This window comes from Melanotaenia boesemani, chromosome 13 (assembly GCF_017639745.1).
Source record: "Melanotaenia boesemani isolate fMelBoe1 chromosome 13, fMelBoe1.pri, whole genome shotgun sequence".
Lineage (NCBI taxonomy): Eukaryota > Metazoa > Chordata > Actinopteri > Atheriniformes > Melanotaeniidae > Melanotaenia > Melanotaenia boesemani.
The window spans coordinates 28017405-28027087 of record NC_055694.1 but is presented as its reverse complement, the minus strand read 5'-3'; the positions used below and the strand labels follow the sequence as shown (position 1 = coordinate 28027087).

Sequence of the window (9683 nt, the reverse complement as noted above, 5' to 3'; positions counted from 1 at the left end):
CACCAAATAGCAGTTGGATTGTTATATACAATATCATGTACATGATATTGTATATAACAATCCAGTATGCATTTGTCAATTAAATACTATGTATTTGGTACATTTCACCTCAGGTTTCATATACAGCATCATATTACTACAGCTGTAACTCTCCACTACATTTATTTCTCAATCTTTTACAACAATTCAGGCATTATATACTCTACTTTTTCTCCTTTTAGCTATCTCATTTTCTGGAGATAATTATATTAATAAACATTGTCATATTTGCATATAAACACTGTTGCCCATGAAGTTGGAAGTTGGAATAATTTTGTTTTTAGAAACACATCTAAATTTATTCCTATTTACACACATCAGTAATCACCTTTGGCCAGGCATGGTGAGAAACATTTAAGAAAATATACACTATCTTTCAAGAATAAATCACATTGTCACAATAATTCCATTAAAAGAGACAAAAAACATATTTTATTTCAACTTTATGGGCAACAACCAGCCAACAAAAAACCAAAGCCTCAATATCTATGGGACACTGAAATATTCGTATTGTGTGAACATGTCAAAACTTCCAGCCATCCATTGTCTATACCTGCTTAATTGCCTCACACTAAAGTCCATTTAGGAATACCAGTTAACATAACCAAGCATGCTTTTGGACTATGGGAGAAATGCCACACAGCATGCAAATGCCACACAGAAAGGCTCCGGCTGAGGTTGGAATCTTTTTGCTGTGAGGGGACGATGCTAACAACCTTAACACTGTGCCGAGACACTGAAGCATGTCTCTGAGAAATAAGTGCAATCCACTGTTTTGTTGTTGTTTTGATTACAACAGGTATTTGAATGTCATTTCAGAAACCAACTCTACCATTATGCAATAAAGAACATAGTATTTTAGCATTTGATTTCTTTTTTGTGTATTTTGTTCATTCACAATTTAAGCTTGAATTCTACAGGTTGATAACAACAAGTACAACATAAGCTTGTATATTGTTTAAAATTAACATGTCCCACCACTAGATGGGACTGTCATGTTAACTTTTGGTCCACAATACAATAGTGAGACAGACTGCTCTGCATAAATTCAAGCGACACACTTGGAACTGGTCAGTTCAGTTGTTAAAAAACCCATTTGCAGTCTTTAAGAAATACAGTCTTTACAAAAGATATTTTACAGTAAATGATGAAGGGGCATTTGGGATATTTTGTGTTTTATTCCATGCTTTTTTCTGTTCAAACATTTGCATTGTATACCATTATAATGGATGAACAAACAAATTAATAACAGGTCAGCTTTATTCTCTCATTAATAAGACAGAGCCACTGGTGACAGGGAATAAAAATGTCCATTGCAAAGATTTCAGAGACTAAACAGATTTTAAAAAATAACATTTGTGCTGATTATGTGGCATTTAATCTTTTCAACACAAACAACCTAAAATGATTAAATATGTATGTCTGAAAATGTGAGTAAAACCACTTAGGGACACAAAAGATGAATGAGAAGACAATGACAGTTTCAGGTTTAAAACTCTTATTACTTTCTGTGTGTAGTTACATAGGCTATTGTCACATTTCAACACAAGAGTCTACCTGCTTATCGTGCAGGCCTTTTAACTTTTTGTCTGATTGTGTCTGTTATTAATCAAAGCAAAGCTTATATTTTAAGTTTTTTTTCTCCTTTGTCCTTGAAGTGCCTGGCAATATACTGGCAACCTGGCAGTTTTTCCCCACATATTATTTTGCTTTTATCTTTTGTGATAGGAGAACAACTCTGTCCTGGAACACAGAGTTGTTTTAATGGTGGATTCCAGTCATTCCTGGACCTTTTCTTACACAACCTGCACTCCTGATAGTGAACTTGACAGGTACTCCTCTGTCCTGGTGACTGTTTGTCTCTTGCTGCTGTAATACTGCAGTTTGGTTCTACCAACATCATTGAAACCATCGTTCATTATTTCATATTTCCCCTGACATCGTATTTCACAGTTGAGCAGACACTTCTTCATAAAAATATAGAAAGCAAACATACATCCATCGTCATGATTGTGTTCATATGGAAGTCGAGGACAGAAACCATCAGATTTTGACACATAAACACACATAAAGGAGTGTGACCCTGTGATAGGCGGCTGCTGGTTGGGGATATGTGATATCAGTTGACCTGGCTGGCACCACATAATGACCTTGGTGATGGAGACTGTCATCATCTCTTGATAATTCCCAAGGCAAGTCCTGTCCGCGATGAGCTGTGCGATCTTCCTCCCATAAAGCACAACAGGGAGGCACGCTGTATATGGTAGATCATTTTCACCTCTCCCACTTTAATGTTCAGGAAATAATTCAACAAATAATTAAAATATTCCAAATGTTCCTCATATGCTGCATTAAGTGCTGCACGGTGACATGGGGTTAATGTGGATTTTTTAAGCAGAAATCTGGCCACTTTTTAAACTTTTAACCATTCTGTTATAAATTTGCTGCTGTTCTTGGATCATTTTCTTGTTGTATGGGCCAATATTAAACAAGCTTCAGCAAAACACTGTTTTTGCTTAAAGGACAGAAGTTTTAGAGCTGCCCCGATTCAAGTTCACAAAGTTAAGCTGTCATGCCAGGTTTTTTTTAACTGATTTTGTAGAGCAACTAGACTTTTTCCAGTGAACATTTCCAAACAAGCCATGCTCAGTCTTTTTCTAAGAAATCTCAAGATATCTTTATTATCCCCTGGAGAAGCAATTGGATTAGCAGCCAGTTAGAAACATATTATAGATAGCTAACAGGAACAGGAATAGCAAGAATGTATGTACAAACAGAGAATAAGTTACTATTTAAACCAAGATTTAAAACCTTAACAATCCAACAATGAGTTGTACTACAGTTTCTCCAAGTGCTGTCTGACCGTGGAGTGAATTTGCTGGGATTACAATTCTGCTTTCCTGTTATGAATAATTTGTCTTACTGTAAAATGATGGACTCCAAATGATTTTGAAATAATTTTATAGCCCTTTTTTCAGATTGATGGGCAGCATCATTTGCTTCTTGAAGATGTCATTTTTACTTGGGATTAAGTTTCCTAACAAAAAAACGCATAAGATCAACAAAGCTGCAAAACTTTTATCTTTGTAAGTGCACACTGTATCGCTGTAAAATTGACTGCATGGGCTACACACGATTTCTGATGCTCGTTTGGTTGCTTTGAAGTAACTTAAAAGCTGTAGCTTATTAAAATGCATGAATCCGTATTAATACTGTTGTTAAACTAAAAATGTCGCAGTAAATGTATGCTGGGAGGAATCTGCAGGAATATTAACGAAAGATTTTAGAAGTGGGCTTGGTTTGATGAGGGTGGAGTTCCGCTCTGCAGTCCTACCTGTCGGAGCCGTCCGGTAACCCCTCCTCCCGGCGGGGCCGAGCCGTCCCGCTGTCCCTTTGCAGGACCAGAGGCCGAGCTCACACACAGGCGTGCAGGCGCTGCAGGACGGGACATGTCGGAGTGAGTGTGTATGTGTGTGAAAGACGGAAAGCGAAGGAGAGAAAGTTAACCTGTATGCGTGTGTGTGTGTATGTGTGTGAGAGAGAGAGATTTAGAGTTAGAGGAGTCGCCAAAAACTTCCGAGCAGGTGAGTCCTCCGTGTTGTCGTCTGTCTTTGCCAACATCACAGCTGTACAGTGGCTTTATAATCATTAATATTCCTGAAGGAGCGGCCTGTTGTATTGTTGTCTGATACAGTTTATTCTGAACATTGCTTTATTTCTAATGATAGGCTACTGCAGAATTGTTTTGGATTAGATCTTTATAATTTAAGCTCTTGAACCTGTTTTAATGCTGATTTTATCTTTGTAAACACTACTAAATTGGACTAACAGGCCTGAAAAGCCTAACTGTGCTTTTTCTATTCACGTTTCACTTACTTTTGTCTAAATGGATGAACTTAGTTTTTTAATGGTGATCCTGAAGTTAAAAAAAAAGGCAAGTACTACTGTTAGTAGATTGACAGCTTAGACATTCACTTTGCAAAGCCATCATATGCAGTCTGGGATGAAATGTGCAGGCTAGAGTACTCTAAAGCATAATTTCTAACAGATGACAAGGGAGTGTCATAGCAAGTAGGCTATCCAATATTCCAGTATACTTCAAGAATATGGCCCCAAGGGGATGAAACGTTTAGCGAATATCTCAAGAAAAGAAAACATGACCAAGAAGCCAACATGGTGTATAAAAACAACTCCAGGATTATTTTGTAGATTTACACTTATTATCAATACTACAACCATTTAGTTTTGAGTTGGTTCTCCTGATGTTGCCACAAAATGTCATCCTGCAAAGACCATCAAAAAGTCTTCTGGAGAGTCTGGTGTTGGGACCTTAGCAGTACATTGTTTATGATGGGGTCTTCGTGGGTCAGGGTTGATTCTCACAAATGTGACAAAATCTAATTTAACAGGTATCTGGACTTGTTTTTGGACTTTGCCATTTTGGATAGTTAGAAACTTGACAGTGTTGACCTGGCACAGATTAAAATGACATAACTCACCTGCTCACTCTGACTGGTGTCTTCCCAAATATGATACAATTTTGTAGATATTTCAGGAAATTAAAGCAATTCCTGATGATTTGTTTGTTGTTAGGACAGATAGCCCTTCAAGTGAAATACAGTCAGTAGTAATATAGCTCTAGTAATAGTTAAAGGGAACTTGTCTGACTCTGATTTATTTTTTCTAACATACATTTTAGTAGCTGTAAACCAGGTGTGTGTGTGTGTGTGTGTGTGTGTGCTCTCTGACAGTTCACATGCTGGAATCAGATGGCTAACACTGTAAAACACATTCCAGCCAGATTAACAAAATCCAGACTAGCATTCAATTTTTATAAACTTAAGTGAAAATGTTCTTGTTGAAGAACAGACATCATTGATATAATGATGTGGTTTTTGCTAAATTATTTCTTTTATTATTATTATTATTATTATTCTTTCACTGGCTTGTCTGGGTATTTAGACTTGTGTTTGGAGATGCATGTTCCCATGGCCCCTTCAGTACTTAGTGTAGCTTTAATCAGCTTAGAGATCTGGTCTGTAACCCCTCTTGTTAATATCAACTCTAACCTTAATGGTTAAGAAGTATTAAACCTGCTCATGTGGTGAGAGGGGTACCAGTTGCTGGCTGCTTATTGGTTGACATGAATAACTGGGGTTGAAGCTGATCTGCCACCGATATACCTCTGAGACAGCAAAACAGGTTTTATGTGTAAGGGCACATTGGCATTGTAGAACACCCCCTCAGTTGTTTCTGTCACACTGGTTTAATGTTTAAAGACACACCAATGTAGCACTGATCCGCCTCTGTTTGGTGTAAATTACCAAAGAGAACCAGAAATGGGCTATTTGGGATGTTTTTTCCTGTTGATTAGGCACAACATTTATTACTTTTATTACTTTCAAAGTAATAAATTACACTGAGTTAATGTATGTGGTATGTTTTGTTTAGCCAAAGGTCTGGCAAGTAAACCAGAAGGATATTTTGATCTGATACATTATACCAGGATCATTTTTAACACAGGCCATAGTATTTTCCTAACGTTTACCATCTCGTTTTTCATCTAACCTTAACCAAGTAGCTCATAATGTGTAAAATAGTGAGTCAGTGAAAGTGCAGGGAAACAGGTACTCAAAATAAAAACAACCCAGTGACGACAGCTATTGTATATCTAGTACTGGATGAGGTCTTGACTCTGCCATTTGGCATTAAAATGTGTATCGCTAGCCTTCATCCCCTTTAAAATTCAAATGCAGACTTTGTCATATACACAGACTGTCTATAAAAGGTCACACTATAACATTTCGTTGGAGTGCCTTTAGTTTTTATGACATCCAGGGCTGTGCACCTTCCGGTCTCACGATTCGATTGTGATTATCTTGTCAACAATTAGATTCAGCGATGCATCGCTATATGTTGCATCCTCAGTTATCTTAATCGCTGCACATTGCTACTTTCTTCAGCAATATATTCAAGCCATCAAATAATTATTAACCCTGTTTATTCAGAATTATTTCAGAAATCAGTCACATTGTCCTGATATTGACAAACATCATAAACATGTAAAAAAATTATGTTATTTTCAACTTCATTACTGAACTTTGTTTTTCCATTGTCGGAAAATCAAGAAACATTACTATAATGTGACATTGTTATTAAAATTTCTTGCAGTAGTGTGCTTTTCTCTTCAGTCTTTCCGTAGTCAGTTCAGACAGAATATGGAAGTTAAGAAGATTTTTTCGTGTTCTCCTTTATAGCCAGAAAACATTTGCCTGTAAGTATTCTGGTCAATTTCTAATTGAACACAGACAATATTGTTGAGGTAAACATTTGTTGATGGACAAAGTTGTTTAAATCCTTTTAGTCTGTTCACCCATGCTAACCGCTAGCTAGCCAATGATATTTTCCATAGACATTAGCCTTAAGCTAACTTATCAGTTTTTATACATTTTCATGTGTAATCTTAGGTTGTTTCCCTGAGACAAAGAATATATTTCCAATGAGATTGTATTATCCAGTTTCCGTATGTTTGCTTCAATGTTGGATTCAACCTTGGATCTGCCAAGCTGTTGCAACAGGCTAGATCATGCCACACACAAGCGGCAGCAGAATGTATACTTTACATTGTTGTACTCAATTATGCTCTTTGGCTCTTTTGTTCTTTCGATGCAGAATCGTCCACATCTGCATTACGATGCATCGTAGACATTCGTTGTAGCATAATTTTAATAAACTTTTGCAGTGTCACATTTGTTTTCACAAATAGTTTATCCATCTACATTAATTTCTTGCCAGCCCCTTTCCCCCCTGTCATCATCTGCAACAATCCAGTACCTCTGTTGAGTCCTTCAGCTGCCTGGGCAGCACCTTCACCCAGGAGCTTGTGCTGTCTTGTGTTTTGGTTTCTTGTGTTATTTTGTAGGGTCGCGCCAAAGTCTGTTCTCTTTACTTCCTGTTCAGTACACACCTGGGCCCTCATTTATCAACTGTGTGCAGAAAAGGTTCAAAATTCTTGCGTAGGACTGTAAATCAGAATGTGTTTACATACATTCTGAATTACAAAACAAAAAAAGGTACAAAAAATCCTGATTTATCAAACGTGCGTAAGCACACTGGTAAGTGCTCTCTGTTGATAAATCCCACCTTTTCTAAATAACCATGCTCATGCATGTTTAGGCTCATTTGCATTCAGGAAGGTCTCCAATTGACCATATATGCTAGCAGCAATACCTTTCAGAATGCGTGAATGGACTTTTTTTCTCTCAGAAATCATGGCAAAGAGGAATTTCTCCGACACTGAAATTGAGGTACTTGTAGGAGAAGTAGAAAGAACCAAAAAATATTTTTTGGAACATGTAATGCAGGTGTGACTAACAAAAGAAAAAATATGGCTTGGGAGAAGGTAATGGCTGCAGTTAACTCTGTTGAATCAGAGGAATGAGCTGTCTCACAGATTAAAAAAAGAAATAGTTTGACATCAAAGTCAAAGCCTGCTCCTGCATGGTCCTCAAGTAGGCTATGTGGGTCATTAGCCACGGCTTCAGTGGATATCAATCACCTATAGAAATGCTATAATAAACCATGAAGCAGAGAAATAATACTTGAAATACTGTAACACTCGCCAATCAGCCAGCCATCCTCAACAGCTCCTGGTTGGAGGCGCACACCCACAGAGCTGTTCTGCAGAATAAATGAGTCGTGTTGTTCTTCCAGGTCACCAGGGAACAACATTTAACATATGAGACATATGTGTCGCCAATAAGTTGGACATTAATTGATTGAAAACTTTTCCTGTTCATGTAGGTGGATTCATTATTTGATGGTGCTGTTATTGAGATGTAGGTGCAATCTATGGCTTCAGTTATGTTTAGGAATCCGGCAATGGCGTATAATCCTTGTTTAATTTCATCTTCTTGTGAGGTCTGTATAGGAAATGGATGTAAGATGGGGCCAGAGAAATGATTGTATCCAACACTGCCGGCATAATTCTGCTTAGTGTTGGCTGCGAAATGCCACATATGTCTCCAATCTAATTGAAATGTTTCAGGCACTGCCTCACCTGCCTCCCCTGACCGCACATCACTGATGAAACTTGTAATATTTATAATTTATAAGTGTACTATGTTGTTTCTATTTTATCTCCTTCCAGCACTTTGATCAACTAGGGTTGTTGTAAAGTACTTCATAAATAAAATTTGATTGATTGATTGATTGATTCATTCATTCATTCATTCAGTGCATACGGATGGTTGATAAATGAAGCCCCTGGTCTGACTTTGCTGAATGCCGTGTTGTTGGTTCCAAAACATCAGCTATGAAGTAGCTATCACAACCCAGTGTTGGTTAAGCCAGTGTGTGCATATCCACGGCATACCAATGAAAGGGATCACCCACTGAGCCCCAAAATCACGATGAAATAGACCAAAAAAAGAAAACAGCTCCACGCGCCAACACCCGCTGTGACACTTGGTAGAGGATTTCCAGCAAAGTCACTCAACGCATAAGTGAATGTTAAACGCATGGGAGCCTAAAGCAGGCATGTGTTATCTAATTTCTAAATTTATTAAACTTGTTTTATATAACATTACATTACATTATATTATTTTTATATTATATTATCCATGCATCCACACATCCATACATCCATTTTCTGCCATTTATCCGGGGTCTGGTCGCGGGAAGCAGGAGCAGCTGCTTCCCTCTTCCCGATCACAGTCACCAGCTCGTCCTGGGGGATCCCGAGGCGTTCAATTCAATTCAATTCAATTCAATTCAATTCAATTCAATTCAATTCAATTCAATTCAATTCAATTTCTTTATTGTCCCCAAAGGGAAATTGATTTCGCAGCCAAAACACACACATAGGACAGACATCACATCAAAACATCAGCAAACAAAATCAGAACCGAAGGCATAGGCCTATGTAAAATAGAGAGATTCTCACAATTCAAAACATTAAATGAGCTTAAAAAACATTAAATGAGCTTAAAATAAGTTAAATAGAGTCACAGCTAAAAACAAAATAGAACAACTCTGTCACCTTAGGCCATTGCTGTTAAGTAATTGAACAGCTGTAGGGACAAATGACACTTTAAGTCTCTTTGTCCTCCCCAAAGTGGCCTTGAAGCGACGGCCAGAAGGTAATAAAATGAACTCATTCTGGAGAGGGTGGCTCGGGCAGTCTAATATAGAACGGGCTTTCCTCAACACATTTTTATTAAAAATGGCCAAAGAACCCTCCTGCTGGGATCCAGAAACTTTGCCAGCAGCTTTCACTAAGCGACCTAAGCGTTTTTTATCTGCCAAACTTAGGCTCCCGAACCAAGCAATAATACAAAAGGATAAAACCGATTCAATTACACTTTTGTAAAAAAGAGACAACATTTTAGTGCAAACGTTAAAAGACCTCATCTTTCTTAAAAAGAATAACCTCTTATGAACCTTTTTTGAGGTTAAGTCAATGTGAGACTTAAAACATAATTTGTTGTCGAAGACCACACCCAGTATTTATAACTGTCTACCTCTTCAATGGCAGCTGCTTTAATAAATGTAGACGGGGGGTTTGACGGAGACTTCCTAAAATCAATAACCATATCTTTCGTTTTGGACACATTTATATGGAGGGAGGAGTTTTCACACCAGCT

General features: G+C 37.6%; 1 protein-coding gene across 1 annotated transcript in view; it reads left to right on the top strand.

The window, feature by feature from the left end:
- The first annotated feature begins 3447 nt into the window (after positions 1–3447).
- The window catches only part of lamb2l (laminin, beta 2-like), a 69527-nt gene continuing 63291 nt past the window's right edge, over positions 3448–9683 (top strand). The window contains exon 1 of the mRNA XM_042004222.1: positions 3448–3623. The gene's annotated coding sequence lies outside the window, so the exon portion shown is untranslated. The remainder of the gene's footprint in view (positions 3624–9683) is intronic.